General features: G+C 41.3%; 2 long non-coding RNA genes across 2 annotated transcripts; one reads left to right on the top strand and one right to left on the bottom strand.

Moving 5' to 3' along the window:
* The first annotated feature begins 6,416 nt into the window (after positions 1-6,416).
* On the top strand, positions 6,417-12,403 carry LOC128082004 (uncharacterized). Its single transcript, XR_008207497.1, has 4 exons — positions 6,417-6,537; positions 8,030-8,316; positions 11,624-11,804; positions 12,181-12,403. It is a non-coding gene; the product is annotated as an uncharacterized LOC128082004 (long non-coding RNA).
* A 3,519-nt stretch (positions 12,404-15,922) lies between these two features.
* Positions 15,923-18,319, bottom strand: LOC128081949 (uncharacterized). The gene is made up of 2 exons (XR_008207478.1): positions 18,022-18,319; positions 15,923-17,607 (listed from the first exon to the last, which is right to left on the bottom strand). It is a non-coding gene; the product is annotated as an uncharacterized LOC128081949 (long non-coding RNA).
* Positions 18,320-18,421: the final 102 nt, after the last annotated feature.

Raw genomic sequence — 18,421 nt, 5'->3', positions numbered from 1 at the left:
GGGCTTGGGACAATGAACTGAATCCCGTAAACAGAAAATTTAGGCACCCGGGACTGAAGCCATGAAAGAAAGTAGCTGCCTGGTAGTGGCTTAGCTCAGCATGTCTCAGTTCAAAGTACAGATCCTTAATGTTCCTTTGTTTGGTTGTTACTGATTTGGAAAGCCCCTAACAATCCACTGGCAACTTCATTTCCTCAGTGATGTCCCCTTCAGGAACCTTGCCACACCGTGTCTCTGGACCGACTGACTATCACCACCCTCAAGACAAATGGAAGCAGAAATACAGGTGTCTGTCTCTCTTCATCCCACCCTTGGGCTATGGGCTCTTTTCCATGAAGCATTTGGGTTCTCCTCTGTTTGGCCTCCCCTCTCTGGAGGAATCTGGTTACAAGAGGAGGTGGTCCCAAAGGATCTGTAGCCACTGCCTGCAGTCTTGGAAAGAGAATGACAATTGGCATGGCTACACTGACCAGCCCAAGTGGAGAAAAGGGCTGTCACCCAGGATCTAGCGCACAGCGGAAGATATTGACGTAATTATTGGCACAGGGATGGGAGATATTTTTCTGCCTCAAGAGTTTGTCCCCTCACAACATAGCTCAGCGAATGTACAGTGAGGAACTGTGAAGAGTCTGCATTAGATCTTTTATCCAGACGTGGAGATTGTCACGGGAAGAATGGGAGGCAGCAGTTGGAGCACCTAGTTTCCCCCGAGGGCAGTGGCTTGAAGGCATACTTCTTCTGTCAGCATACTTCTGTCGGCATTTTCCTTTGGCCAGCAACCCTCTGCCTCCCCTGCCAGCTGTTCAGGAGCCCAGTCCACAGGTGTCTTCTTGTCTCTACAGACTGGAAAAGGAGCCTTGGCAGCAGTACTCTGCTTCACACTGTAGGATGTTCTGGCTACTTGGCTCATCAGGGGATTTAATGCTGTTTGATTTGCCTGAAGTTATGCATGAAGGGAGTGAATTCACTCACAGGGAGTGAATCAGACTTGTCTCACGGTTCTTCCAGAGCCACTTCATCCCCCCACCTGGGCATCTCTGGTCCTTAGCCTGGTTCTCAGCTGAGCAGAGGAGCTCAGCTCACCATTAACTATCAGTGAATCTTCTAGCCATCTCAGAAATCCCCAAATAGGTAAATCGCTGTTTTTCTTTTCCCTTCTTTATCCTAATGGCTTCTAAGTGCTGTAATTACCTTTCTCTTGCTGATAAACTGAGAAGGAACAATCTTCCTAAAGCACAAGGGGCTTAACAAGGCAAAATCTGCCAAGTCAAGGAGATGCATTCACATCATCTGAGAACAGCAATCCCAAGTGACTCAACGACTAATTTGCCCAATTTGCCCCGTGTCATTAATTATCACTTATCTCAACAGGGTAATCGGGATTCACAGTTCTCCCGTGTGTTTTCCTAACAGCTCATGCTAAGGAAGAAAAGGTTCAGAACAAAAGTATGCAGAGCAAAGAACACGGTGTTGACACAAGGGTCACACAGGTAGATGTAATTTCTCTGTTAACTTCACTGGGCTGGACGCCCATGACTTGCTTTTTTTTTTCTCTTGAACGTCTGCTTTTATTTTCAAACTCTATTTAATCCATTTATTGTTCATTGTGTTGAGCTCTTTGTCCCCTTGATGTCAGCGCCTTGCTATGAGCTCTATTACGTGTGCTTTGAAAGCAGGGTCAAACAATCTGTATTGGTGAAATGAGACTCTTGTATTGCCACTTTTGTTTCACTGGCTTGAGCTTTGTCTCCCAAGGTTTTCAGGTGGGACACCATTCACTGCTCTCAAGTCCTCAGATGTTGGCAGGGTATGTGGCTCCAACGTTATTGTGACTTATTGACTTCACTACTCATGGAAACGTTGTGGGAAGTCCCTAAACCACTGACCACTGGCTTGTAGGATGTATCAGGAGAAGACTTAGCACATACATCCTTCTCTACATATACACATGAATCAGGGCAGAAGGATGGGCAAACCTCTACTCTGGTGCTGAAGGCAGTCCCATGAGCAGCAAACCAGCATCTGCCAGGCACTTCAAATGCAGCTCATCGTACTTTAATTTTTCCCTTTGTTTTCTGCCTTTTATCCTTCCTACGGCTTAACAGGCCACACAAAGCAGAGGAAATTTCTGGCTCTTCAGAGCAGGCACTTAGCAGCATCTTGTGCAGTAGCTCAATTAGACAAAAGAAATGTTCCCCCAGCTTCTGAGGGGAAAACAGCAGTAACAAATTGCAGAAGGTTTATTTAAACGTGGCTGTTTATTTTTATTGGAGATTGAGTTACCTTCCCTTATAGGAGTAATGTTTTGGAATCCTCAGTTCGCCTACAATAAATCTCAGTTTCTGAAGAAAAGGAACGAGGCCCCTTGTCATTTTTCTTTGCTTTCCTCCTTTGGTGAGTTAAGGAAATTCACCATGAAGAATCATTTATAACAAACTTGCTTTTGAAATTGTTGGCAAGTCCTTGGCATGTTGGCAAAATGAATTACTGCCCTATCCTTGGACAGCCAAAGGACAAAGACACTGCTCTCTTGTTTCTCATTGTTGACTGGCAGGACTCTACTATCAGGCAGCACAGAGAATGAAGAAAGCAAGAAGAAAGGCTCACAGCTGGATCTCAGAGAGGGTAGTGAGGATGGAGGGAGGACCCCAGGTCCTGTTATGACTTCAAGCCATGTTTTGTCCCAGCAATTGCCAACAACCACATAGACAATGTTTTGTTGCTGGTATTGTGGCTTCTTGCAAATCACGGGCTTCAATTCTCAGTGTGGGCAAAGAACAATGTGAAGTTGCACCCAAGGCTCTTTAATTCTCTGAGAAGGGATGGTATTTAGGTTAATGCAGAGTAAAGGGACCGCAGGGAAGAGCAGACTGATGGTGAAGACCAAGACTTCAAAGATGTTCTCAAGCAGCTCTGACTCTTCTCATCCTGAGCAGCTTTTCATAGGCATTTGCTGCTGTGGGCTAAATTGCTTGGAAGTGTTTGGCTGATAGAACAGCTGGAACTGGTCATCTCCAGCATTCAACAGTCTCTGTTATGATGTTTTTATTATTTATTTATTTATTTTGCAATCACTTCTTGTTCTTCCCCAACGAAGCTCTGAAAAGGTTTTACAAAGGAGAAGAATTTTTTGTTTATCATCACAAATATACACAGCTGGAAAAACTGAGTTTATATGTGTAAGTCAGGATCACACAGTGCACCAGCATGTGGATAAAGGAGTGTTTAATAATAGGGTAGACACCTAGCAGCAAAATCCAGGGAACTTCTATCACTTTTGGTCTAATTTCATAAGGAAATTAATCTTATGATATCAAGCTGTCTGTATCTGATCACCAAGTTTAAAGGGGTAATAATGCTGGGATATGCAATACAGCAACATTTCAATTTATTGAAACATTTAATTTATTGAAATGTTATTTCAGGAAAAATGACACCAACATTAATGTAGAAATACCATTATTTGACAGACTGGACTGCCACTCTTTGATGGACTTGATCTAAAAAATTGTGAGTGTCCAGCTTTTTCTGCTGATAGTTCTTTTTCAAGATGACTAAACCTTTCTGAGTATACTGGCATAAAGACATTGTATCTTGAGTATTAATGCATGAGAATGTTGTGCATTCTTTCTTTTCTATAGTGTACACCTGAATCTGGAATGTAGCCTTACTGCAGTTCTGGCCAAATAGTCTAGAAAGTATAAAAGTATGGTGATTTTAGACTTTGCAAGACAGGAAACAGAGGATATTTTCCTCCTTTTCAGTTTCCATCTCTTCTTAGTGTGGGGTTAGGATTTACAAGAATTTAGAGGATGCATGGTTCAGCAAAATCATTTCCCCCTATTAGACGATGCCCATTCCTTGGTCTCCTTTAAAATTATTATAAGAAATATAATACATAAAAACCATGGAAGTTGGGATGTCAAATTAGAGTTTTATCCAAATAATCCAGGTTTGGGGACCTTGTCATGCTAAGTGGGTTCTCTGGCCCTGACTACTTTTATTATGGATGGAGCCACTGTGGAACCACATTAGAAAAGGATATTGTTACAACACTTTCAATATCAACAGTGCTGCTTGGAAAGGAGTAATGCATTCCAGATGGCTAGTAATAATATCTGTCCTTTTCAGAAGTGATTTTTGTTTAGATGATTTATTCCGATAAAATTTGGGCTAATTTAGATTTCCATCAAATTTTCATTAAACACATAAGGTTGTTTGCAGAGCACAAGATAAGTTTATTCTGAAAGGTTTCTTTAATTTAATTTGTTTAGATATGCTTTCGTTTTGGTCTTACTTCTTTCACCTCAAATACTGTAGCTAATACTGCTTTGTGAAAGCAGACATTGAAACTGGTTATATCCTGGGCTTTTGCACACCACTGGCAAGTAATGGGAACTGTTCATGTCTGTAAATGGGCATAATAACAGACACTGGATATTGCAGGTGAGATTAGGAAATTCTCCACTGAAATTTATCTCAATTTGTTATGTGTAGCAGCTTCTCTCACTGGAACTGCCTGTCCATTGGGCACCAAATTGGGCGTGAACTACTCAAAATGAAATCAAAAGATATTTCAAATCAGTCATTGCTCTCCTGTTGAAAATCTCTGAGATTTACTCTGAGGGAAGTCCAGATGCTATTAGGTGAAGCTAAAATCATTGTAAACATACAATGACTTGATTTTCATAGGAGCTGAATCACCATTCTCCTTCTTTTTCCTGGTGCTCTTGTACTACTGAAGGTCTATGTATCACTGATGAAGGCAAACCTTGTATCTCCTGATATTTTTCTGTTCCAAATAATCCTGCACATGAAGAACAGAATGCAATGCAAAGCTAATATCCATAGATAGGGCAGGTAAAATATTGCCCGAGCAGTCTTGCACAGGATATTTTTTCAATTCAGCTCCATCTTTCTGGTTTGGCAGGGATTTTGATGCTTAGCTTTCTGTCCATCACAGGCCATTGCCCCCAAGGAGGGCAATGTGAACAAAGACTGTCGTGACACGCCTTGGTTTTTATTGTCTGTTCTTAAGACTTGCTGTTTCTGGGCTCTTTTCCAGTTTCTGCTTTGGCCATTGCTTTAGTCCTTTTTAATCAGGTATTCATGGGCCTCCAGAGACACTGGAAAGCATGGGGCATATGAACAGCAGTGGGATTTGGGCTGGCTGAGTCTGGTTGCCCTTTCTGCTGAGCCTTGTCAGTGGTGAGCCTTGTCAGTGGTGACCTCCCTTGGTAGGACTCAATGCACAATCCTGCTCTCTGCAGCTCCCTGTCTGCTATACCCAGCATCATCCACCCATCTCTCCAGCCACTGGCCTTTCTTTCTGAAGATTTGGTTTTGCTTTGTATTTCTACAGCAGGCATTAGTTAAGCTGCTCACTGAAAACCTTTTGAAGACATTCCCCAGAGTTGGTGGCTGTTGAGCATCATGCAGTGAAAGAGCTTGAGGAGATTTTGTTAGTCCTGGCTGACCAGAATCCTGTTTCATATTTGAAATAGATCTGCAGCTGGTTGGTTAACAAAATATTATGCTCAGGATAACTACCTGAGCCACCTCGCCAAGCCAAAGATTCGTAGTAGGGTTCCAAAAAAGCCAATATTAAATCCAGAGATGTCAACATTAGTGAAGTAGGACTAAATCATCTCCAGCTGGCTTTTGCTCTTGCCTGAGGCAGAGAAATAAGTAACTCCCTTAAAAAGAAGAAAAGATGAAGACTGTATTAATGAGGACCATAACAAGGTTTGTAGCTCAGGTCACGTTCTTTTTCCATTCCTATCAAATTCAGTCAATGATCATCTCTCAGATTGCTTTCTTGTTGGCTTCTCTACTGAAACCCAATTTCCTTGGCAATGAGAACAGCCAGTGACACCATGCAGCATCAGAGATGTGAGCTGATCTTGTTTCAAGGGGTGGCCTGTGTAGGCAACAAAATCTTCATTGTATCTTTCTGGTCAGTTCTTATGACAAAACTGCTCTTTGAAGAAGCAGAGATTTTAGGTATGCATTGTGCTGTATTTAAGGCTGTGACATGCCTTGAATTCACTGATAATTTGAATTAACATCCATAGGTACTCTGGAAAACCCTGCTTTCCACATGAATCTATGTATGTAATTAAGTACATCAAAAATACTTGCATTTTTTTTGGCATTTCCTTTATTTTTCCTTTTTTTTTTTTTTTTTTTTTTTTTAAATGTTTGCAAACTGACATGGTCTTGGTGCATAATATTGGGCAAAGTGGAGATGGGTGTAATGTGGCATGGAAACATAAATTCATTTGGCTGGGATCGTGGAGAGGAGGAATTATCCCTGTGGGAAGATAGCAGGTGGGTTAGTTACTGGGCTGCATCTGCAATAAGCAATTAAAGGAAAACATCTGTTTCACATCATCTATTTCTTCTTTTCCAGGACACTCCTCTGGTTTGTCTCTGACACTGCAACCTGGAGACAAGTCATTTCTCTAACGAGGCCATGCAAACATCATGTGTTCCTCCGTGGAAAGAAGTGGAGAAGGCCAGGAGCAACAGGACACAGTAAGTAACATCCGGAAACATCTCCTGAAACTCTCTTGTTTTATTTTCTATTAGATTCTCCCTTGCTCCAACACAAGATAGATCTGTTTCCAGTGACTTGAGAGTAGAAGTGCAGAAAATAAATCTTGGAGCCAGCTCTGTTGAGTGACTCATAGTATCTCTGCTGCCATCTTGAGTAAGAGGAAAGTTTGAGCATCGGGTCAACATTTTCCCGTTAGAGCTGCTCAGAGTGGGTTTGCTAAATTAGCCAGAGCAAAGTGATATCTGATGTGCAATGCACTGTGAAGCCTCTGTGTGAGCCAGGAGAGGTTTCCATGTTCTGCAGTGCTTCAGGGTATCTGTGGCTGATGATGCAAGTAAAACCTAATAGCAAAAGAAACTTAAATGCTGCAGTTTGCATCGTATATCATTGCAAGCATGATTTCTTTGTGTTCTTGATGCATTTTGGGCTGAGTTCTGTTCAAAATTATAATAAATCCCAATAACCCTGCTTTAAATGAGCTGATTCTGTAGTGCTGGTGTAGATACACATATGCATAGTAAAGAGAATGGTTTCCCTGTTTTCAGTTACTTTACACTGTGGTAAGTTAGCCAGCAGTCTGAACCTGTTATCTGTAGGTTCTCAAGATGCATAGGGAGTTGATTACCCGTAGTACACAAATGTAAAATAGTAATTAAAGATGTAGACTTCATCATTTATTTCATCCACCTTGTGAACTTGGCTGAGAAAGCATTGCTTTCTCTGAAAAGCCCCTTATCGTTGTAGCTCTTGTTTGGGATTTATTTTTCAATCAGGGATTGGACTGAATTTCCTAAAAAGATAATTATACTTGTACAGTCATTTGGTTTAGCAATGCATATTAGTGCATCATCTGTTGTGCATACAGCAAATGTTGGTTGGTTTCTTAATGTCTTTAACTAAACTCGGTGATCAGTTATGACAGTATACAGCTGACATAACTCAGTTTACAGAAGCAGAAGTGCTTCTTATTTATACTCCTAGTCTAAGCAAGGGTAAGATTTGATGCTGCTTATTCCTACAGCAATATGGGGACAGAGAAAAAATGTTAGGCTGGTCATGGAAATTATAAACATCCATTCATGTGTCATTGACAGTAGAAACACAAAAGGCAAAGAAAAGTGTCCAGCTTCCCTCAGTATCACAAAACATGAATCACACTCTTTCTTTGAAGTACAATGAAATTGTTGTCTGGTATCAAGCGTTCAAGCAATATGAGAACTCTGTTTCCCCAATCTCTCTTTCAGACAGATTAAAATGCTAGTATTTCCAGTGCAATAAGAGTTCATTTAAACAGACTATTGCCTAGGGAAATATGCCTTTTGGCTGTGATTCAATCAACTCTCCTAGAAAAAAAAAAAAAAAGAATCTAATTAGCATTGCTTATTATCCTGAGCAGAAAAGTGGGCCAACCTCACTATGTACTTGGTCATATTGCAGCCAGGTGGTGTAAACTGCCTATTGTTGGAATAGTTTTTCACAGGTGCAAACTTAAGTTACAAAGTCCTAACCGGAAGCAAGCAGAGATGCTGGAGGTGTCCTGGAGAAAGATAGAGTCACAGCATCATAGAGTAATCAAGGCTGGAAAAGACCTCCAAGGTACAACCTCATCTCACCCCCACCGTGCCCATTGACCAGGACCCTCCAGTGCCACATCTCCAGAGACAGTGACCCCACCACCTCCCTGGGCAGCCTGTGCCTGACCACCCTTTCTGAGAAGAAATTCTTCTTAGTGCCCAACATGGAACAGGACAGAGATGGTAGGATGATACATTTTATAAAACCATGAAAACAGAAGTGATATGTTCTTTTATCTTTACCTTCTATATGCGTCAATGAACTTTTGGCCAAACTAGATGGATTTCAGTCCATGATGATGTTGCTTTACTCTGTCTAAACTTGTGGACAGCTTCTTGGCTGGTGACACGGTGCTAAATTTTTTTCCATACTTGCCATGGTCTGTCTTCTTTTGTATAAACGAATCAGTGCTGCGGATCAACTCCCTGGTGCCTCTTTAAGTTAAAATGATTGCATGCATGATTATACTTTCTCCCACACTGTGAGATATGAATTCAGGAGTATGTCATAATGCAGTGGTGTAATTCGGTGGGAAAGACACTATCTGCAGCTGAGCAGATCTGCCCTTTTCTTTCATCCTGGACAACTTGCTTCACTTTCAGTTTTCCTTCCTACTTTCTTTCTTCTTTATTTGCTCGAAGGAGAGACTGTTTCTTACCACATTTCTGAACAGCACCTGGTCTAAAAGCATCTAGCCCCTTAGTGCTGCTGGAATATAAATAAGAATCTTTTTCCCTGTGCTAATATTCCATCTGTGTTTTTTATGCAGAATTTTGGCCTGGGGCAAAGCATAATTGCCAGGTAGCTTTTAGCAAGGGAGGCCACACTGACCTATTTCAGCAAGGGACGGAGGATAACAAACCTGTATTGTGCTCTAAACATAACTGAAACAAGGAATGAAACTGGGGTTTGAGAGCTCCTTCAGGATTTAGGATACTTCCCCACCACCACTGCAAATACCTCAAAAATAAAGGACAGAGGTCAGCTTCTTCCACATGGTAGAGGAAAAATAGTTGTAGCACTGGGAATCTGAGCGCATTATTTGGCATTGCATTTCAGCTGTGTCCGTGTAGGTCATCCCATTAACACAAATCCTGCCTCTTCTTCCCCTTACACATAGGCTCCTGCAAGGAATTATTATTGGAGCTGGTGAAAAGCTTCCATTTACCATTACTTCTTTTTCCTCCATTATTTTTTCCTTCTCTCTTTCAAAGTGTAACATAAGGAGGCAGAATCAATGCATGTTAGGCCGTAAATAAAAGGATAGATGTGGCCAGATTGTTATTGTGTTTGGCTCACAAGCATCTGCAGGGGAACCGCAAGATTAACTCAGAGCAGGGCAAGAGTGGATGGAGGGCTTCCTTTTACCTTCTGTTCTGAGCCATGACATAAGCTAGGAAGAAAAGCAGGGGTGGAAGAGATGACTTTTGCATTGCATACGTGTACTTGCACACATACACATATAGAGTAGTAGAATCATAGATTTTGTAGGAGTTGGAATAGTAGAATCATAGAATGGCTTGGCTTGGAAGGGACCTCAGAGATTATTTATTTCCAACTCCTGTTGTGGTCTGGGCTGCCAAGCACTGGAAGGGGAACTCCAGAGAGTTGACTCCAACCCCATTGCTTAGAGCAGGTTTCCTACAGTAGGCTGAGCATGAAAGCATGTATATTATATGTAGATGTATATATGCATATGTACATACATATTTTTAATGTGCATAAGTGTATGTACTCTCTCTATATATACTCTGTTGTATATATATGCTTATATATACTATCTATATACTCTGTATACTTACATATACTCTACTGTACTTCTGCTGGTATTGCAATACCCCAGTACTGCAATATGATATATGTGCTCTCTTTTCCCTTTAAAAAATATTTTGAATGCCCTTGCTGTTTTGTTGTTGTTTGTTTGTTTGTTTTTAATTTGGAATGCATTTCTGCTTTACACTGGGGAATCCAGTAGCACCAAATCTGGGAGTCTGATGAACGTTTCCCCCTGGGATTGCTGTTCAACAAACACAATTACCAGCAGCTGAAGGGTAACTGCTCTGACTGTCAAGGTAAGCAAGCACTGGGTTTCTAGGAACTGTTTGTTAGAGTGAACAAATGCACAAGCAAATCTAACAGTGGGAAAGGAGAAAGCAGACAAATGTTTTTTTTTTTCGTGTCTTGCTATTGTCAGATTAGCAGCACAGACTGCAGGATTGACAGAATCTGAATCATTACTGGTGTTCAGAAATTGAAATTTGGTGTGAAACGCAATCATAAGTTCCCCTCCCAGTCTTGCTCTTATGAGGAGGCAAAATGGTCATGAAATTACTCAGTCTGAGAATAACTTCAGCATCTGGAAGCTTGCAGATAGCTGTTTTTGAGTCAGCAAACTGGCTGGAGGGTGCTGTGGGATATTCTGTGTTTGGTTTGACCTAAATCATTGCGGTCACAGTCATCATAACAAAAAGAAATCCCTTTCCCAGTACAGCCATGAAGAATGGAGAAGAGATTCCTCCTTTGCAGTCTTCCAAAACTGGCTAGAGCCTGTTGGATTGTGGCTATAGCCACACTAAATCCAATCTGAACTGATAGGAATGCTCACTTTAGCTCACTTTCCACTGCACTGTGAAATCATGGCCAACCAACTTTCTTAGGTGAGTGTGTGCTTCTGAACGAGCTCAGATCTCCAAATTAGGAAGAACTTTGTCAGAGGCAGAAGATAGAGAAACTCACTTTGTGTTCATGAGGTCATTATGATGAAACGAAGGCTTCTGTGCAATTTGCCTTGTAATAAGCATGTCCTTTTAGATTCGATTTAGGCTGGATTCAACAATTTCTGAATCCATGCAACATTTAGTATGCACTTGGATTCAGAGCATTTGTTTTAAGTACTTTGCTATGAGTGTATTTTGTCACTGCATTTAAATGGTTAATTCCATTTTCTAAATAATTCATTTGATTTTTGCATACCCTTCATAACATGAAATTGGCCTAATTAAAGACATATGGCAAAATATAACCTATATGACGGATGTAAGGAAAACATAATTTTCTGTGTGAGTGGTAAAGACCACAGCCACAAATACCTCTCCAGTCTGGTAGCCTCAAAAATGCATCCACAAATATTATTCATCTCAGTGGTCTGCAAAGATTTATCAGGGGTTATAGCTTCCTGAAAACATCTGCAAAACCAGGAGTCCTGTATATGAACGTATTTGTCACTCAGTAAACACTTCCTTTTACTATGCCCACCAGTCTAAGAGAGCAGCAATTATGAGTAAGGCAGTCCAGAAGAGAATGAATTATTCAAAAATATTATATTATGGGGAAAATATAGCTTAATGCTTATAATAATTTCCCGAGCTTAAAGTCATAAAAAGCATCTTTCCAACACGTCAGTATGTTTACTTAACACTTTTTTTCCTTGTAGAAGGATCTTTTAGTAAGAAAATCTGTCTGAATTTGACCCAAATGCTTTTAAAATAGCTTCTCTCTTTGGGTGAGGAAGGCAGAACATAACCACCTATAGAGAAATGCAGTAAGCCTGAAATGTCAAGAGTTGAGCAAGATGCATCTGGCACTCGTTGGCTCTGAGGAACAACGGCTTCTTCATTTATGGCTGTTGCTGGATCACTACATTATATCAGATTTCTTCACAGTCACTAAGGTATTTTTTAAAAGATATTCCTACTAGATATGTCTTTTTTAGAATCTTGTAGATGGAGTGCTTATGGACGTTATTTTGATGGGAAATATTGGTAGTAGGTGTACGGTTGGACTAGGTGATCTTAGAGGTCTTTTCCAACCTTGATTCTAAATAGAAATTAGCTCAAATAGAAATTTACTCCACAGATTCTATGAGTTGGACTAGATGACCTTTAAATGTCCCTTCCAACTCAAGTGACTATAATTCTACGAAATAAGAAAAAGTCCTCATGGGTTGTAGGGCTGATGGTTCAATACAGTGGGTGGGTGTACTGGAGTAGTCCAGAGACTGTACAGTTACAAATATGCACTTAATAGACACCAGGATTTCTTTTCAGTATTCACTGGAGTGCCAGCAGTATTTCCCAAAGCTTTGGTTCTTGGAGAAACCACAGGATACACTACTGAATGACACTGCTAAATTAAATGTATGTTGATAATTATAATCTTCTATCTTTGACTGTCCATCTGAGATGGTTTATAATGACTACTTCCAGATGCATGGCCATAGAGGTGAGAGAGACACTGATTCCTAGGGACCATTGGATTTCCTCATTTTGTTTTAAAAATATGGTCTGCTCTTGTCCAGTTTTCTAGGCTAAACTATATTTTATAATGATTTTTCTTGTTTGTATTTTTGGCCCTTCTCTTTGATGTTATCCATTAACACTCCCAGATTTCCCCCCTCCTCCCCCCCCCCCCAGTAATGTTGCTGTCAGATGGGTGAGATAGTAAAAAATGTGGAGGGAACGGAGACAAGAATCACAAACAAGAAAAATGATGCTGCTGAACGTTTTCTTACGAAAGATCATGGAAATGAGTAATTTGGAGGAATTCCACGTTTGTTCTGAACTATGAATTTGTCTGCAAGATGACAAAGCTAGAAAATCTAGGAGCCATGAACAGAAATCAAAACCACTCCGCAGAAATGCTGCATGATTTCTCAGGTAGGCAATTTGCTTTCAGCTCCTGTATTTACTGGAACACAGATGATGATTCAGGTGAACGCAGCCACAGGTCAACTCATTGCTCTTGACTATTCCCTGGAGCTCAGCCAAATTCTATTGATCTTTGTCCAATGTAATGAAAATGCAGTATGAAGATGGAATCAGCAACCTACAACCACCAAAAGTGAGTATGGGGGGAGATTCGAATCCTCATGGTGGTAGAGCTGGATCTAGGCTTCATCACAGAAGTCTTAAAATATGAAAGAAAACCAGCAAAATAGCTAAACACCTTCAAAAACAGAGGTAGATATTTATAAGGTGCAGGAAAAAAATCTAAGAAGTTCAAGACTAATTCTCGGAAATGTGAAAAATTTAATTTTAATAACATTAATTTGTTGGATTACATTAAAAATTACTTTGTATGACAGCAAATGTCTCATAAAGGCATCCCCTAAAATAGAAAGAGCAACAGTAACATAAAGCACTCATCGTGCTTTCAGTGTGAAGTGAGAATTTGCACTCCTAACCTCCCACATTGGGTCTGGGGCCTGAATAGCTTTTCTGTTTTCCCTTCAGCTGAGCTAATGACAGATCTGAAGAAGTGTCAACACTGCAACCGAAAAAGCTCGAAGCAGCAGGAATGTCGTTCGCAGGGGAGATGGGAGTCATAGCAAATACACTTTTCAGGGTTGGTTACTCCTGACTGATGGCATGCCGTTTTCAGCAAGTAAAGCCAAAACCTTGCCCACAGCAGCAGCAGCATGCTCCAGATGAGTCCCCTGCCTACTCTGAGCAGCAGCAGATTAGGTAATTTTGCTTCCTTATTCCTGGCTCCTCTCTCCTGCTGCCAGCCCTGGTTCATGCTTGTGTATTTGCTTTAGTCGGAGGCCAACATCACCCACAGCCAAGGAATCTAGCCTAGTTCATGATGGCTATGTGAGCTCTATGGCTGTGGTGAGGTATTGGCTGCCTAGGGAGGTGGTGGGGTCACCATCCATGGAGTTCTTTAAGGAAAAGATAGATGTAGCACTGAGTGACATGGTTAGTGAGCATGGTGGTGATGTTTTGATGGTTGGACTAGGTGGTCTCTGTGATCTTTTAATGATTCTGCGTTCTCTTGTTGTCAGGAGAGAATTCACCTTTTGTGACTTCATCTTCTGAAAAAACTGCAGAACAGAAATTCAAACTGCTGCGTGTAGGTATCAAGTGTTTGCTGTGATGTATTCACCAGAAAAAGACAGAGTTGCAAAGGCAGTTACAGCCCAGCAGACTTCGTGTTGACTGTGACATCTGATTTTACTCAGGTGTTCAAAACAGGAGATGTATTTCCAAGATACGAATGGTCTCTGGCTACATGAAGACATCTGCAAATCCAGTCTTTATTCCCAGTGGGTGTTTCTCAACAGATCTGAAGGTCAGATTGTTTCATTTAGATAACTAAATGAGCACTTATCACTTCTGAAGTTCTGGCCTTGGCCAAATGCACCATAGCCAAGAATGAAAGTGACATGAAATTGGAAAGAACAAACTACCAGGTTAACCTTTGCTTGCTGGAAGAATATGAAACATCTCAGATTTATTTCCCAAATCCAGCTCAGGTTTCATCTGTGTTGAACAGTTAGTACATCATAGAAATAACTGGGAATTCCATGAATCCATTGACTTGTCTGGCGGCAGGGTCTTTGTGTTGTATGCTTAATGGTTTGTAATGGCTAGAATCCATAAATGCACCCAAATCCAGACAGGTCTTTAAAAAAAAAAAAAAAAAAAAAAAAAAAAAAAAAAAAAAGATTTAAAAAATGATCCTAAAGGAATTGTTTCAACATAGTGATCAGAATTTGCCTACCTTTCCATTTTACCCAAAAATTGATGCCTTCCGTGTCACTGTTCCTCCTTCAGAGAAGGCATCCTTATACATGTTGTGTCATGTTATCCTATGTTCATCACAGCATTGTCTATCACATCTAGGTCCTCATGGGGACTCGAATAGGGCTGGTTGGTTAATGCCATCCTGCCTGTAGATGCTATCAAGTCGTTTTGGAGAAAAGTATATGTCCTAACTCAGGCTTTGTTCACTGCCGCAGGATGTGACTCACTGACTGACCATTGGCCCTGCTATAGAAATGTGGTCTGTTTCTAAACAACCCCAGATTTATTGGGTTTGGACATCAACAGGTTTCTGTCATGTCCGTGGGTTTCTGGCAGGGGATGAAACGAGCGTTAACGCAAAATGGCCACCAAGCCAAGCCCAAAGCTTATTGAAGATTCTGGCAAACTTTTTCTGGGTGAATGTGTCAGTTAGTTGGCTGGTTGCCATTAACTTCAAAGAAAATGGTATTAATTGGGGGCTACAGCTTTCAGAGACTGTCTTGAGAAGTGAGTGACCTGTCCATTGGGCTGTGTAGAGACCAGCATCCTCAAATGAGGAGTGAAAGTTTGCACTGTGAAGGAAGGAAACCCTGGGGAGACTCCTTTGCACATCCTCCTCCAAATGTGCTCAAAGAGTAAGAAAACAGCAAACCCCATCTCAGTAACTGTCAACCTTAACCTTGTGAGCATCCTTTACAGTCAGTTCAGCCCTGCAACATTTGGTTTAGGTGACACTGACAGGATATCTGCAGTCCCAGGATATCCAGTCCCAGGATATCTGCAGTCCATATTTTTAAACACATGGTGTTAAGTTACCTAGGTGATTTTTGGAAAAGCAGCCCCTCACTATACAGTAAAAAAAGTCAGTGCCATGAAACTGTTAATCGTAATAAGAAATACTTATATGAGGATACAAGTCAAGAGAGATTCTTCTGTATCTTGTGTTAACTGTATCGCAAGTAGAATGTGCTGTCATACACCATAAGAAAGGAGGGAACTGATCTAGCAGACATCTGGTCTGGATGAATTTGCCACGTGTGAACTTGTAATCATATGCTAATGATATGATTTCACGCTGTTTACAATCCCAGCAGCATGCTGGTTGTAATTATAATTTAGTCAGAGAAAAGGCCTTACTGGCTTCAGTCTTTCATTGATTGTTTGTGCCCAGCCACCCTGTCTCCAGATATGTAACTTTACACCTACCATCACTTCTGGTATAGGAGAACCACCCATGCATTGGTGAATTCATACTCACAAACTCTTGCAAGGGGAGGAGAGAATGTATTTATTGCCACTTTTTGAGTGAAGAAATTAGTGATAATGGTTTTCAATTTGTTTCTAAGAGCAAAGGCAGAAAACTCTCAAACTTTTGAGCCAAAAGCCTACAAACATCTCCCACTGCTTGCCTTGCCAGAGAAATGCTGCTTCTGACAGAGTGTTCTTGTTAGTTTGTATTCTTACCTCATTAGTCAAGGATTTCTTATTTTTTCTGTAGTTCATCTTGTCTAATAAGCTCTCCCAAAAGCATCTGACTTTATGCCTAGGAATAATTGTCTTGTCTCACAGTGACCATGTGTTTGCTAGGGCTTGCCCTCTGTCCTTGCTGCAGTGTATATAATACAATTAAACTCAGTCCTGGCCTCGTAATGATAGCAGTTGAAGTGCAGCTGTAACTCAGAAAATGAAGCAAGAAAATGAGGAGAGGAAAAAGAAGAAACTGCTCACCCCTCAACAAAGTTTCAGTATTCTTCAGGGCTGGTGGTGTGGTTTGGAACAGGGTGCTGACATCTGTTTGTAATGGATAGAAAAGTGGCCTTCAATCACTCCAGCACCACCTTCCATAACAAAGTCAGCCCTAATTATCAGCATGGCTGTGACATTGAGAGTCTGGTCCCAAACTGTGAATTTTGCACTATAACCTTTTCTCTTTCCCAGTGCCCTTTTCTTGTTGCCAGAACAAAGAGTGCTCAAGCACATCCTCACTGCCAAGCTTTCTTTGGAAAAGAGCCTTAACTCTGTATCTTTGTACTGAGAAATTGAGGACATTGAAGCATATCTAAACTGTTGATATCAGGGTAGGAGCCCCAACATTCCTCTCTCTATGTCTTGGATGCCCAAAAGCATGGCAAATGCATATATGACTATTTTAGTGGTAAGTAACCCATACAAAGCCCACTGGATCTGTGGAAATCTGAGTCTCCTCCTTTGGCTGCAATGGTAGCAGAGTGCTGAGAATCAGGCAGGATTGTGCCCGTAGCTCAGTTCAAAAAGATGTGCCAAATTAGTAGGCATAATCAAGAATGACATTGAGTAAGAGGTAAGAAAGACTAATCAGATGCTAACTTAGCTGATGCTGGCATTATTGAAAGCCTGGGGACATAGTCCAAGGATAAAAACATAATGTCTTATCTAACCAAGGAGTCATTTGTGCACCACTGGTTACAACATGTACTTAAAAAAGGAAAGAAGGAAAAAGGTATCTATGGCACATGAGATTATTTTATGCCCCAGAAATGATAAGAAAGGAAAGGTAAGTGTTCCTGCACCCAATCTTTATAGGGGAAAAGCCTATCTAGAGTTAACCCATTGCAAAGTCTACTGTAAGTCCCAAGGATGTGGACAAATCTTGACTGCCCACATATGAAACAAAGATTGTGTAGATGAAATCAATCTGAATACATTTAGAAACTCAGTTTTGGCATATTTCTTGCTATTTTGAGTTTGCTAGGATACACAGGGCCGCCCTGATCTGTGGTTCAGTGAGAGTTCAGGCCATCTGGCATTCGCTTTTTTTCTGGCAACGCACTTCCCTGTTTCTCAAGATTTCTTTCCTCTAGATTCAACAGGATGTTGAACTGTATCTTGCAGAACAGCTCATGGAAAGGAAGGGCTCTCTGACACACAACAACGTCACTGGAGATGGGACTGTAAGGTCCAGGAAGGCATCTGGAGAATGAAACCAGGAGTAAACCAACTACTTCAAGGTACAATTCTGGGGGAAATTCATGGCTGTGTTTTATTTCCAGTCTTTTGTGCTACGTGTCACAGTGAAAAAGACTTTTACGCATAATTTGGTAAGTTAAAAACCCAACAGCACAGTCCCTGGGGAAAAGCTGGAATTATACTTCCATAACATGGGCCTTTCCCAGGAAAGGAAAACATAAGTCAACATGAAATGAAGCACCACACATCTGTGAGGGAGTCTGCCTGGTTCTTTCCAGCCTTTTCCATTTCTGTCATTTGCCATCACTTGAAATCTTCTGTCCCAGCAAATTGCAACTGCAGCTCAGTGGGAGTTCTGAGAAATTGGGCTGCCTGGAGCCAGGAGGATGGAGAAACAGGACTGGTGAGAGAAATTACCTTTCCTCTGTCCGTGGGGCAGGGTGAAAGCATGCATCTGGCTGTAATGATTCCTCATTTTCCCCTTCCAGTCGTACGTCGGGATGTGATCCATGTTCTCTTGGCAATGCCTCAAGCTCTGAACACCGATCTATCTTAACGGTCGTCAGCCAGTGGTGGCACTGACTCATGGCTTCAGCAGCTTCAAGTGACATCACTTGATCTTTTCCCAAGGGCTGGTAGCCAAGCAAGGTGACATTGCAGTGGCACGGGAAAAGCAGTGCATATGTGAACGCCTCTCTGCAGTCCTTCTCAAAATGTTTGCGCAGGAATGGCCATAAACTGGGCTGTATTGACCCAAAGATGCAATCCAGGTTGTTTGAGTCTAGGCCTTATCTGTACCATATTATCAGGACTGAGA

This window comes from Tympanuchus pallidicinctus, unplaced genomic scaffold (genome assembly GCF_026119805.1).
Source record: "Tympanuchus pallidicinctus isolate F22 unplaced genomic scaffold, pur_lepc_1.0 scaffold22, whole genome shotgun sequence".
NCBI classification, from domain to species: Eukaryota; Metazoa; Chordata; class Aves; order Galliformes; family Phasianidae; genus Tympanuchus; species Tympanuchus pallidicinctus.
The sequence above is the reverse complement of the archived record's forward strand: the minus strand, read 5'-3'. Positions and strand labels throughout refer to the sequence as shown.